The sequence below is a fragment of the Rhincodon typus genome, chromosome 9 (genome assembly GCF_021869965.1).
Source record: "Rhincodon typus isolate 14 chromosome 9, sRhiTyp1.1, whole genome shotgun sequence".
In the NCBI taxonomy this organism is placed as follows: domain Eukaryota; kingdom Metazoa; phylum Chordata; class Chondrichthyes; order Orectolobiformes; family Rhincodontidae; genus Rhincodon; species Rhincodon typus.
In genome coordinates this window covers 83,861,608-83,876,277 of record NC_063340.1, presented here as the reverse complement: position 1 = coordinate 83,876,277, position 14,670 = coordinate 83,861,608, and the positions used below count along the sequence as shown (strand labels likewise).

The following is a 14,670-nucleotide window of genomic DNA, read 5'->3' as shown; positions in this document are numbered from 1 at the left end:
CCGGGTACAGCGGATGCAGTATACCACATTGGCAGATGTGCAGGTGAACATCTGCTTGATGTGGAAAGTCTTCTTGGGGCCTGGGATGGGGGTGAGGGAGGAGGTATGGGGGCAGGTGTAGCACTTCCTGCGGTTGCAGGGAAAAGTGCCGGGTGTGGTGGAGCTGGAGGGGAGTGTGGAGCGGACAAGGGAGTCACGGAGAGAGTGGTCCCTCCGGAAAGCAGATAAGGGTGGGGAAGGAAAGATGTCTTTGGTGGTGGGGTCGGATTGCAGATGGCGGAAGTGTCAGAGGATGATGTGTTGGATCCGGAGGTTGGTCGGGTGGTACGTGAGGACGAGGGGGATTCTTTTTCGGTTCTTATTGCGTGGACGGGGTGTGAGGGATGAGGTGCGGGAGATGTGGGAGACACGGTTGAGGGCGTTCTCGACCACCGAGGAGGGGAAGTTACGGTCCTTGAAAAACGAGGACAACTGAGATGTACGGGAGTGGAATGCCTCATCCTGGGAGCAGATGCGGCGGAGGTGAAGGAATTGGGAATAGGGGATAGCATTTTTGCAGGAAGGTGGGTGGGAGGAGGAGTATTCTAGGTAGCTGTGGGAGTCGGTGGGCTTGAAATGAATATCGGTTTCTAGGTGGTTGCCCGATATGGAGACAGAGGTCCAGGAAGGGGAGAGAGGTGTTAGAGATGGTCCAGGTAAACTTAAGGTTGGGGTGGAAGGTGTTAGTGAAGTGTATGAACTGTTCCAGCTCCTCGTGGGAGCATGAGGCGGCGCCGATACAGTCATCAATGTAACGGAAGAAGAGGTGGGGTTTAGGGCCGGTGTAGGTACAGAAGAGGGATTGTTCCACGTAACCTACAAAGAGGCAGGCGTAGCTTGGGCCCATGCGGGTACCCATGGCTACCCCCTTTGTCTGTAGGAAGTGGGAGGAATTGAAAGAGAAGTTGTTGAGTGTGAGGACGAGTTCGGCTAAGCGGATGAGGGTATCGGTGGAGGGGGACTGTTCGGGCCTGCGGGACAGGAAGAAGCGGAGGGCCTTAAGGCCATCTGCATGGGGAATGCAGGTGTAGAGGGACTGGACGTCCATGGTAAAGATGAGGTGTTGGGGACCGGGGAATTGGAAGTTCTGGAGGAGGTGGAGGGCGTGGGTGGTGTCACGGACATAGGTAGGGAGTTCCTGGACCAAGGGGGAGAAAATGGAGTCGAGATAGTTGGAGATCAGTTCGGTGGGGCAGGAGCAGGCGGAGACAATGGGTCGACCAGGGCATTCAGGTTTGTGGATTTTGGGAAGGAGATAGAAGCGGGCAGTGCAAGGTTGGGGAACGATGAGGTTGGAGGCCGTGGGCGGGAGGTCACCTGAGGTGATGAGGTTGTGGATAGTTTGCGAGATGATGGTTTGGTGCTCAGGGGTGGGGTCATCTGCTGAGTTCCACTCCAGCACCAAGTAAAACATAACAAGCTGGTGATAACACAGTATGGAGCTGGAGGAGCACAGCAGGTCAGGCAGCATCAGCGGAGCAGGAAACCTGACATTTCGGAAGGGTCCTGACCTGAAATGTCAACTTTCCTGCTCCTCTGATGCTGTCTGGCCTGCTGTGCTGCTCCAGCTCCACACTGTTATCTCTGACTCCAGCATCAGCAGTTCTTATTATCTCTAAGTGAAATAAAACAAGCTTACCGTTTCAATTCATTTCCTTCACTTTCATAATCAGGCTTATTGTGCCCTGCCTCCTCCAAAGGCAGCATGGCTGATTTGCCCAAGGATCCAACCTAGCAGCTTCCCAATTTTGTTCAACGAGTTATTGGATACACCTACCATATGGGGAGCTATCTTTAACTAATCTTCAATTCTGCTGCTTGAAAATATTTGATCTTTTAACGCTACACTCTTGATCTGTGTGAATAAGCCAGAAAAGTTTGTGTATATAACAATGAGATATTGATTCATTTTTAGTGTATCAGTCTTTGTGTGAATGAATTCATTCCATCTCTTGGGTATGTTTCAAAGCACATCAGTTTATACTTTTCAAGGAATATGGTTTCATTTTTGCTTTTCATTTTTACCACTTTTTCCCCTGTTTAGAATTTTCTTTTCACAAATGCAAATATATCCTATACCGGTTCACAGGCTAGTACATTTTCCTAGCACATGTATGAAACGGGCCATTTACCCTGGAAGGAGGTACTAAGACAGTTGTGCACAGTAATTGTCTGTCTCTTTCCTGAAGACACGGTAGAGGTATTGTGCACAGTACAGTTGTGTTGTGACAGATCTTCACCTCTCGAGTCCCTCATGCTACAAGAGTGCATAGATTTGGTGAGGGTGTCAAACAATAATTAACAGGCTTTGTAAATAGTTGAACACAGTAGAATAAAATCTAATATGGTCCAGGATTAAGGCCTATTTTTGCAATGTTAATCTGTTGTCAGCAATAGAGGAGGAACTCTAACCACATCCTGGATTTGTCTTTTCATTAGTCCTCAGGTTTGCTGTCAGAGATACACAAAGCCTGTGCTGTCTTTTATTTGGTCCTTACTCGCAGTTCTTTTTTGCTGAAATCATATCTATCCCTCCAGTAGCCATCTCCCCAATTGCTACAGTGCCTATAAAGTGGCATTCCTCCATGTGAGAAAGGATGCACAAATGAAAGCCATGAGTTGCTGTCAAGCATCACTGTCCCAACGAGAAAATATAACACACCATTTAAATTCCAATATACCATTAGCATTTGTTTGGAGGTCCTGATCGAAGTATACTGTTTCTTGGTAGATCAGTTGTGTGTCTGCTTTAGTTCAGCAGAATTCCACTTGACTGGAAAGTAAACAAAACGCTTGAGTGGTATGTTGGTTGCTAGGCGTTTGGGCCACGAGAATGCTTCAGTCACCAGTCCTCAAGCTTGTGCTTTTATTCTGTGAAGTGCCTGTTGGCTGGCTGCCTGCTGAAGTACTGCGCCTTAGTGGCAGAAAGCAGAAGAGCAAAACACTCAGAAACCTGGGACAGTGGTTCAAGTGAAACCTGGCTCATCGCCAGGCAAGTCCTTGGTGCCTTATTTTTGGTTTCGGCCCAGTCTGAGCACAGTAAGAAATTTCAGGAATGTCACTGTTCACCTTTGGAGTGAAAGTGGCCCTGTTGATTCTGGCACAACACCTAATGGGACTGTTCCCGTCAAAAGGCTTTCTGTGCCAGTCAGTATGCTGGCCACTTGGTGCAAATCACCTTGCACTTTTTGTGTTTGCCTTAGAGTTGTCTGGGAGAAACCTCTAATTATATACAGGCAGTAAACTATTTATAGAGTTTTATGATTAACCATTTAACCTGTTACTGGCTTGGCTGTTTTTTGTTTCAGGTAATGTTCTCCACTTCACCTTTTTGAGTGAGTTCTGTGATTCTGTTCATGGGTCTTGACAGTAGCAAACTGACTTCAGGAACTCAGGGTGAGGGGGGTGTGGTGTGGGCGGCGTGGTGTGGGGGGCAGGTGGATAACTGATGGGACAAATCAGGTCTAATTAGTCTTGGCTCCAAACTTTATGGGAGCAGGGGTCAGCATCGGCATCATCTCCCTACAGTGTGGAAACAGGCCATTCGGCCCAACAAACCCACACCGCCCTTCTGAAGAGCATCCCGTCCCCCTACCCTTTTCCCTATAAACCCTGCATCCCCTATGTCTAATCCACCTAATTTACACACCCTGGACACTACAGGCAATTTAGCACGGCCAGTTGACCTAACCGGCACATCTTTGGACTCTGGGAGGAAACCAGAGCACCCGGAGGAAACCCACGCAGGCACTGGGAGAATGTGTTGGCGAACAACTTCTCACAATCATAAGACTGCAGTCAGTAGCTGTGGGTTTGAAAACCAGGAAGAGTTTTGTGCCTTTGGGAGAAAACTGCTGTTTTTTTTTAAATGTACTACAATTTAGTTACTTGTCCACTTGCACTGATATACAATTGAAGAGTTGCAGTATAAACAAACATTTGATCTGTCTGATAGAGTAATGGAGCAAATTCAGTGGTAACTTTCAAAAGCAGAGTTTCACAATTACTTAAAGCAGGAAAATAATTACAGAACTATGACTAAAGAGTAGGGGAGTGGGACTAACTAGTTGATGGAGCAAATGGTCTTCTCTGTGCTATATCATTCTGATGGTAATTAAGTTTCAATCTTAGAGTGATGTTTTGTCATTCAACTGAATGCATCATTTTGCTAATCATACTCCTTATTTTGTTAACAAGCCACCCACGTCCTCATTGTCAGATGTTGTCCAATCAAATCAGTTGATGCACTCACATCCAGAAAAACATCAACTTGATCTCCAGAATGAACATGGTGGGTCAAATGGCCTCTTTTGCTATTGATACTTTACATCTGTACATGTGAAATTGCAACATAAACTCAAACAAAGCAATTGGGCACTGTCCCAAAATAATTCTTTAGAAGTAAACATATATGCAAAACAGTAAGCATACTTGTAACTGGAACTCCCAGAAGCCAACAGCTTATTTTCGATTTTACTATCCCAAATTAAGACTCAATCTTCCAAAGTATCTGGCTTGTGACTGACTCTAATTGACCTTGGAAGTTTCCAATGCCAGAGGGCAAAGTAGTGCATTTTTCTTGTTAAATACTGGTAATGTTAAACTGAGATATAAAATAGCCTCTTTGAAATGCCAATGGTATTTATGCCAATTAATCTTGAATAGCATTTGTTAATAAACTTAGCACCCAAAGTTGCAAACATGTCCTATAAGCAGTAAAAGAGGGAATGGCCTCTAGTGGTGTAGCTTGACAGAACAATGTTGGTCAGAACCCAGGGAACACTCTGATCTTCTTTGATAAATGCCATGGAATCTTTTGCATCCTCAAATTAAGGCTCAGTTTATCCCTAAGATTTAACTCATGGCAACATAGCAATCCCTCAGCACGGCATTAGATCTCAGTCCAGGTTACGTACTCAAATCCCATAATGGATATCAATCCTTTATCAATGGTCTGGTGGATAGAAAAGTGGTAAACTGATTCCAACGTGGAGATTGTGTGAGGTGATGCATTTTGGAAGTCTAACAAAGCAAAATAATTAAATTGGGAGAATGCTGAAAGGAGAAAAGTTTGAGAGGGACCTTGGAATAAATGTGGCAGATGTCTCAGATCCCTGAAAGTAGCAAGATGGGTGAATAAAGTGGTTAAAAAGCCATTATAATTCTTTATTAGCTGCAGTATGGGATTTAAGTGCTGAATCACTGGGCCCCATCATGAGCATTGTGTGTAGTTCTGGTCATCTCTTTACAGAAAGGATGTAATTGCACTGGAGAGTAAACAGCTGGAAACTTAAGAGACAAGATTACAAAACGCAACCTTGAGGAAAAATTAGATTAACAAGGGTTGTTTTCCTCAGCACAGAGGAAGCTGAGGGCAGATGTAATTGAAATGTACAAAATTTTGAGAGGTCTGGGTAAAATGGATGGGAAGAGCCTATTTACTCTCTGACTGATCTCTGACGAGGGGCAATAGATTTAAGATGATTGTTCACGAGGGTAGGTGAGGAAAGGATTTTTCATCCAGAGGCTGGTAGAAGCCTGGAATGCACTGCCTGAAATGCTGATAGAGGCGCAGACCCTCAAATCATTTTAAAGAGTGTGGAGCTGGAGGAACACAGCAGACCAGGCAGCATTAGAGGAGCAGGAAAGTTGACATTTTGGGTCGAGTGCTGCCTGGCCTGCTGTGTTTCTCCAGCTGCACACTGTGTTATCTCTGACTCTAGATCTGCAGTTCTTACTATCTCTCATTTAAAGAGTGTCTGGATAAGCACCTCATATGCCATTATCTAATGGGCAATGGACCAAATACAGGAAAGTAGCATTAGTTTGGATTGGCATGAATTTTGGCTGGCACAGACATGGTGCGTAGTAGACCTCTTTCTTTGCCATTAGCCTTCTATGATTAGAACTTGAGCTAATGAATTTGATTTCTGAGGCCAGTTCCAGGAAGAAGCTAAGCTGACATTTGGATCCTGATTCATTGCATATGTTCTTTAATCTAGCAGCCTTTTGGCAGCCATGATATTTGTTTTGAAGCTGTTGGTCATCCAATTTATGTTCACCAGATTGGTGAATACAAACATTGAATATAAAATGCTTTGGGGACTTGAGATTGTTGCCAACGTAATTTCATAGTTTATATTTCAGCCAAATAAGATTATTCACATTAACAAAGCTTGCGATTATCAGAATCAAGTGAAACGGAGATGGTGACCCTGCAAGAAGAAGCAAGACTTCGAAGCCTGGGATCAATAGAAGTGAAGCTAGAAAAGCACAGCAGGTCAGACCGCATCCGAGATGTAGGAAAGACAACATTTTGGGCTGAAACCCTTCATCAGGACTGGGGAGGGGAAAGGGAGCCCAGAAGTAAATAGAGGGAGGGGGTAGGGCTGGGGGAGAGGTAAAGTGGGATGGTGATAGGTGGATGCAGATAGGGGGTAATTGTGATTGGTCAGTGGGAAGGGTGGAGTGGATAGGTGAGTAGGAAGGTGGACAGGTGAGGAGGAGGGGGCAGGCTGGACAAAACATAAGGCTGGGGGGTGGAGGAATTTTGACTCTGGTGAAGTCTGAGGCCATTGGGTTGTAAACACCCAAGGCGATGTTGTATGAGGTGCTGTTCCTCCAGTTGATGTTTGGCCCCACTCTGATAGTGGAGGAGGCCAAGGATGGACATGTTGCCAGGGGAGTGGGAGGGGGAATTAAAATGGATGGCAACCAGAAGGGTTGGTTGGTACATGCAGAGCACAGATGCTCTGCGAACCCGTCCCCGAGTATGCGTTTGGTCTCCTCGATATACAGGAGACCACTTCGGGAGCAACAGATACAATAGATCAGGTTGGATGAAGTGCAGGTCAATCTCTGCCAGATCTGGAAGGATTGTTTGAGGCCTTGGACGGAGGTGGGAAGGGAGAAGTAGGGGCAGGTGTTGCACTTCTGGTTGCAGGGAACAGTACTGGGTTTGGTGGTGAAGTTGGTGGGAAGTGTAGAGCTAATGAAGGAGTCGCGAAATGAACAGTCCCTGCAGAAAGTGGACAGCGGTGGGGAAGGAAATATCTTTTTGGTGGGGTTTGATTGTGGTGGCAGAAATGTTGGAGGATGACGCATTGGCTTTGGGGGTTGGTGGGGTGCTACATGAGGATTAAGGGGACTCTCTCGTTGGGGGGGGTGGGGTTTTGAGGGCTGGAGTGTGGGAAATGGAAGAGATACAGATGAGGGCATCCTTAATTACAAAGGAAGGGAAATTACGGTCACTGAAGTAGGAGAATATCTGGGATGTTATGGAGTAAAACGCCTCATCCTGGGAGCAGATGTGCCAGAGGCGAATTGAGGGTATGGGAAAGCACTTTTTTAGGAGGGTGGGTGAGAGGAGGTGTACTCGAGGTAGTTGCGGGAGTCAGTGGGTTTGAAATGGATGTCAAAGAACAAAGAAAATTAGAGCACAGGAACAGGCCCTTCAGCCCTCCAAGCCTGCACCGATCCAGATCCTCTATCTAAACCTGTCACCTGTTTTCCAAGGACCTGTATCCCTCTGCTCCCTGCCCATTCATGTATCAGTCTAGATACATCTTAAATGACGCTATCGTGTCCGCCTCTACCACCTCCGCTGGCAACGTGTTCCAGGCACCCACCACCCTCTGCGTAAAGAACTTTCCACGCATATCTCCCTTAAACTTTTCCCCTGTCACCTTGAAATCGTGACCCCTAGTAATCCGAGTCCCCCACTCTGGGGAAAAAGCTTCTTGCTATCCATCCTGTCTATACCTCCCATGATTTTGTAGACCTCAATCAGGTCCCCCCTCAACCTCCATCTTTCTAATGTAAATAATTCTAATCTACTCAACCTCTCTTCATAGCTAGCGCCCTTCATACCAGGCAACATCCTGGTGAACCTCCTCTGCAAAGCATCCACAACCTTTTGGTAATATGGCGACCAGAACTGTACGTAGTATTCCAAATGTGGTCGAACAAAAGTCCTATACAACTGTAACATGACCTCTTGTACTCAATACCCTGTCCATGAATGAAAGCATGCCGTATGCCTTCTTGACCACTCTATCCACCTGCATTGCCACCTTCAGGGTACAATGGTCAGTGGTGAGTCGAGAGACGGAGAGCCCCAGGAAGGGGAGCGAGGTGTCAGAAATAGTCCAGGTGAATATGAGGGCGGGGTGAAAGATGTTGGCAAAGTTGATGAACTGCTTGAGCTCCTTGCAGGAGCACAAGGCAGCACTGATGCAATCATCAGTATAGCGGAGAAAGAGGTAACGGATGGTGTGGTTGTAGAAGAGGGACTGTTCTATGAATCCTACACAGAGGCAGGCATAGCTCAGGCCCATGCAGGTGCCCATAGTCACTCCTTTGGTTTGTAGGAAGTGGGAAGAATCAAAAAGAAAAATTGTTGACGGTGAGGGCCAGTTCTTCCAAGCGAATGAGCATGTCAGTGGAAGGGGACTGGCTAGGCTGACGGAAGATGAAGAAGCAGAGGGCTTTTAGGGCCCACCCTATGGGCAATACAGGTGTAAAAGGACAGTACGTGGTGTTTGGGGCCAGGGAATTGAAAATTTTGGAAAAGATGGAGGATGTGGGTTGTCACAAATGTAAGTAGGGAGCTCCTGGACCAGAGGGGAATGAACCATCGAGGTAGGAGGAGATGAACTCGGTAGGGCAGGAGCAGGCAGATTGGGGAGGAGATAGAAACGGGCGGTACAGAGTTGGGGAACTATCAGGTTGGAGGCTGTGGATGGGAGATCTTCCGAAGTGATGAGGTTATTGATGGTCTGGGCGATGATGGCATGGTGATCAGAGGTGGGGTCGTGATCAAGGGGATGGTTGGAGGAGGTGCCAGAGTTGGCGCCTAGCCTCAGCAATGTACAGATCAGGTCTGCGTACTAACCCCCCCCCACAAAAAAAACCCACCAACCCCTAGCACCCCCTCATTGGCAGGTTTAATAGTGAGGTTGGGGTTGGAGCAAAGAGAGCCAGGGATTTCTGGGCATATAAATTGATTCAGCCTCCCTTCATGAAGTGTCTATGCTTCCAAAGCAAGTCACTGGTTTTTGTAAAACACTTTGAAATGTCCTGAAGTTGAGAGGCATTATGTAAATGCTTTCCTTCCCTTGTTTTCTTCAGTGTGATCAATTTCTGTGATTTTCTGATGTGACATAGCAAAAAAGTGTGGCTTCCCCTTCCCCTCTGCATTTCCTGGTGGCAGTAATACTTCAGGATTCTGTGGGCACTGGTGTACTCTAGTATCCCTTATTCCAGTACCAGGAAGCAGTGTCATTGAAAGCAACAATTCCCAGGCCAATTATCCTTTTCCAAACCGGAGTCCAATTTTGGCTTTGACCTTTTCTCCCAGGTGAAAACGGCTAACTTGGCACAGACTTGGGAATCCATCCAGAGGGCTTCTGGCCTGGGATCACAGCAGTACTGCAGATGTTTAAACCCAACCTCTATGTTCATTCAAGCAAGTGGGTTATTGCAGCTGCATTGCAACCTCCAGTGTGCAAGAATCAGCATGCCATCAGCAAAGTTCATGCACTTGGTGTGACCATTGTCTGAAATGCTCTTTTTATGTGGAGCAACTCAAATACAGTTACCCGTTACTGACTGAGCCCAAGTTTGTTCAAGTCTATACCAGGCTACTGAAAGACTCTGACATTGCCTCCTTACACTGCTGTGCAAGCTCTCTTTGCATGTATGATTAATTTCATGGAAAATTTATTCTTATTACGTTCTTCAAAATTGTATTCTATTCTGTCCTCTTTATTTCCTTGACTATTCATTTGACAAAGTGAATACCGTTACTAGATCATCATATTAATATTTTCACTGACTTTAGTTAGTTGATTTCTTGGGCTTTAGTTTCTGATCATGATGGAGCAAAAGCGAACCCTCTGCCAGAAATAGTGGTGACGCATAATCCACACTGGTTTTATAAAAGGGAAGTGGTTAAGTGTATTGAAAATAAAGGGAGAAGTATGGGGAATTAGGTTAAATGGGTAACTATTTCTGAGTGCTGAATGCTTTACTTCTGTGCTTTTTTTTATATTGGATGTGGGTGTTGGCTGTACCAGTATTTATTGCCCATCCTAATTGCCTTTGCGGTGTATGGCTTGTTGGGCTATTTCAGAATCAATCACATTATTGTGAATCTGGAGTCATATTTGGGCCAGACTAGGTAAAGATGACAGATTTCCTTCACTGAAGGACATCAGTGAACGAGATTGTTTTTAACTGATTGATAATGGTTGTCATTTCACAAGTTTCCAGATACTTAGCAAATTCTTGCAGATATGGACTAAATTCTGCCTTGGGAGGAGGGGTGATTGAACCCTATGGACCGAGGACAGGCAAAGGGGATTAGTTTAATTTGGTGTCATGTTCAGCACAAAAGTTGTGGGCCGAAGGGCCCGTTCCTCTATGTTCTGACCCATGTCCCCAAACATTAGTCTTGGACTCTGGCTTACTAGCACAGTTACATTATAGCTATGCCTCTGCCTCCCCATTGACTCAATGTTTTTTTTGCTGGGCTTCATCCTGTATGAAGAAAAAAGTTTCAGCATTTGAGATATAAAGGTTTTAGGAATGTGCAGCTGGCTAAATATTTGGCTCCCCTCCCACAAAGGATTGATTTGATGTGAAAAAAATATCTAATGTTGTAAAGGAACTGATAAATTCTAATCATCCATTTTCAAAAGACACGTCACATACAATACTAACTGCTAGTAACCTTTAATTGCTAAAGTTGAAGTTTGGTCTGAAGTGTTATGAGGTTTAAAGGATCCTGAGAAACTGTTCCAATTTAATAGGGAAAAAAAAGATAAAACAGAAATGAAAATTCACGAGATTTTTAGTAAAATGATTGGTGGCCAGAAAGAAACAAAATATTACGACATGTACTGCTTTTTGTTTAGAAAAAGGCTTTCTCAAAATTTCTACCAGAGATAAAACTCCTGTGGAGGTTTTGACTGCTCACAGGATAGGTTACAATGTGCAGTCTGTGTAATCGGAACTTTCTTTCCACTAATCTGGACAGAATTTAAACTGATGGGGTGGAAGGGTCAGCAAACAAACTGGACCACCCAGCCTTCCTTGTCTTGATGAGTCTCTAATCTAAATGCAGTCCAGTTTGTGTTGTATGGAAGCTAAGCTGAGCACCTTATGGCATGAAGTACTTAGTGTCATGATCTGTGAGGCAGTTTGCACACCAGGAATGAGTGCGATTTTTATGCTATCTTGTTTTTTTCTTGGTTGCAGACTATAATTTCATAGTATTAGTGACAAGCTATTTAATTATCTAGGTGTTTTGGATAATGAGAAATTGTTTCACTGCAAATATAGTCATGCATAATCCAGGGGTATGTAGCAGAGATGTGAGCCAAATTACACTGTTGGACCAAATAATCCAGCAGAGTTCAGATTGCTAGGACTTTGAGGTGGGACATGTAAAGCTGAGAACCTAATGCAGAATTCTGGAAATACATCAAACTATAATGTTGTGCTCACCAAGAATTCCACTGAAATATTAATCCAAGTTCTGCTGGCTCCTAATGATTATTTCTAACAGTTTCCTTTTCAATTCTGAATGCAGTAATGTTCTTCCCAATTCCTTTCCCCTTGTTCCGAGTCATTCAGATCAATTCTATTGTGGATATCTTTTTTAGTTGAACCGAAATCAAAAAGTGTGGTTCTGCTGCCCCCTCTCAGCCGAAGAGAGGGTTGCCGTAGTCTGTACACTTCACAGTTTTTCACTGATAACTATGAAATTAAAGTCTCGGTCTGGGGGAAACAACATAAAGCATAAAGATTCCATCATTTCAGATGTGCAACTACCTCCTGGGTAAGGTACCAAGCTCAGCTTCCATACAAACACAAACTGACTCAAATTATGGAGTCATCAAGATGTCGACGGGTGGGTGGAGTTTAACCACGTTTGTGAAAGAACCTGATGCTGAATTAGTGTGGAGCTGGAGGAACACAGCAGGCCAGGCCGCATCAAAGGAGCAGGAAGGTTAAAGTTTCGTGTCTGGACCCTTCTTCAGACCTGAAACGTCAACTTTCATGGTCCTCTGATGCTACCTGGCCTGCTGCGTTCCTCCAGTTCCACACTACGTTATCACGGACTCCAGCATCTGCAGCATGGTGGCTCCGTGGTTAGCGCTGCTGCCTCACAGCGCGAGGGGCCTGGGTTCGATTCCACCCTCTGCTGACTGCCTGTGTGGAGTTTGCACGTTCTCCCCATGTCTGCATGGGTTTCCTCCAGGTGCTCCGGTTTCCTCCCACAGTCCAAAGATGTGCAGGCTAGGTGGATGGGCAATTTGGCATGGCCAATAGTGTCCAGGGATGTGTAGCTTAGCTGGGTTAAAGTGGGATGGGTCTGGTTGGCTTTAAGGGTTGGTGTGGACTTGTTGGACCGAAGATCCAACACTGTAGGGATTCTATGATCTATGATCATCTTGTTATCTCTGCTGAATTAGTTGCTTTCTGCAATGCAGTTGGTGTTGTATAAATAAACATGACAGAGTTTGCACATAGCTGTGTGCAGTGGACAAAAGTGAAATGAAGGATTAACTGATGTGTTTGATATTGGTTATATTGAATAAATGTCTCAAGTGCAATAGAGAAAATGAGAACCTTGCATATCTATAGCACATTTTGTGCCATAGGGCATTTGAAATCACCTCAATTCCATTGAATTGTTTTGGCATGTATCTGTTTTTTTAGGGAGACATGGCAGCCAATTTGTGTGCATCCAATCCTCCTAAATGGTATTTGGTTAAATGACTGGATGATCTTCTTTTCTAATGTGCAAGGTGGCTGATACATCGGTAAATCCTCTTTACCAATCAGGTCTTTAATATCCAACTAAATAAGCAGACAGGTCTTTGGTTTAATATTGCATCTGAAAATTGGGATCAGTGAAAATGCAGCTTTGCTTGGTGCGCTGAAGTATTAACAAAGGTATTGTCCTGTCTTGAATTTGTGAGCGCAGCATTCTGACACCTGAACCACTTTGACTTGGAAAGTCATCTCTATTCATTCGATGCCAACTTGCTTTTCTTTACTCTGCCTTGCTACAGCTGAAAGTGGAAGCAACAGAAGCTTACACTTGGCTGTGCGGTTAAAATTAACTAAAAAATGCTTTATAGGATGGTAATGCCAAGGGGAGTAAATAATGAATTGATTTCCCAGTAAACCTTCTAAACTAGTTGAAGGAGGTGATTATTACAGGAAGAAATCAATTTCATTCTTGCATGCCATCCCTTTTGGGGAGTTTACTTCTGGTGATTCCAGAATGAATCTACTCTTTGAAAGCAATCCAGAGGAAGTAAAGCAGCAGCCCATCTGTTATGTTGCCTAAATCCTCAGTCTTGATGTTTTAACTTGGAAATTAATTTGTATGTTAATGCAACTCAGTAGTGCAGTTGTCTGACCCAACAACTTGTCTCTTGTCCTGTCAGGTTGTATTTTTTCACAAGGGGATTGCATTCATCTAAAATTGAGCAATTCCTATCTCCTAATGTAATATCTCTGATTCCTGACAGGCGGATAGAAGATGCTGATTTGCCAAAAAAAGGAAACCTGGGTAATTTTCTGTATGTGCACAGAAAACTTGATTCCCTGCATTCCAGATCAGCCTTAAAAACCTTGCAGAGGATAGAGCATAGATGCTTGATTAGTTTTATTGTCCCGACACCAGAGCAAATTAAAAAGTGTTCTCTAAGAAAAATGGTATGTGGTGACATTCTGGAATATTTCCCCAAATTTGGTGGTCAGCTATCATTTCCATTCTTCAGAAACTCTTGTCATAAGCTATCATTAGTCTCTAACTGTAAGATAACTTTTTTTGAGATTCAACAACCTGCTGGGATGGAATTTGAAACTTGCCTTAATGGTGTTGACTCCCAAGATAAGTGTTACAATGCTGACGTTGTTTGTAGTTTAAACATCAATAAATGGGAACTAAGAGCAGAGTTGATCTGGGAAGATTGATTAAAAATGGGAGATTAAATTGTTTAGTTTTGACATTGACTGATTGTACTGTTATCAGGTATGCTAGATCGTGTACTTAACCTTTTGAGCATATTTTTATGCTGCCAATTCTGAGAGTGTCTCATGGCACCTCCTGCACAAAATATGAATCCTTCTGTAAAATTATGCGTAATTTTATTTCAGTTGTACTTCTGCAATGAGAAATAACTTGGACCTTGCTACTTTATTTCAAGTTCGTGTTTAGCAAGTCCAAGAGATGAAAAGAAATTAGTTTGTGGTGGTGTTTTCTATTATGTGAAACTTGTATATTTTGTACCACGCTTATAAATTTCTTTGGTATAGTTGTGTCCGCAGTGAAGGCTGTGGGTCATTAGGGTTCATGCACATTGCTGTATCTTCGTCCCTACTGTTGAACTTCATTTCTGCATTATCATCCATTACAGCACAAACCAGACTTGCAACTGTTACTAATTCACTAAAACGTCACGTGGTGTTCAAATGAGTATCTTGAAGCTAAACACATTGTGGATTATAATTGATGAGACTTGAGCAGTTTTGCCTTGGAATGGATAGGCTTTTTAGATCTGCGTACATTGCAATTATTTTCTTTGATTCTCTCAGCATTCACTGAAGCTC

The 14,670-nt window shown here is 44.1% G+C and overlaps 1 protein-coding gene across 2 annotated transcripts in view; it reads left to right on the top strand.

The window, feature by feature from the left end:
- map3k21 (mitogen-activated protein kinase kinase kinase 21) overlaps positions 1-14,670 on the top strand; it is a 102,185-nt gene that overhangs the window by 49,852 nt on the left and 37,663 nt on the right. The gene's annotated exons all lie outside the window — the stretch shown is intronic.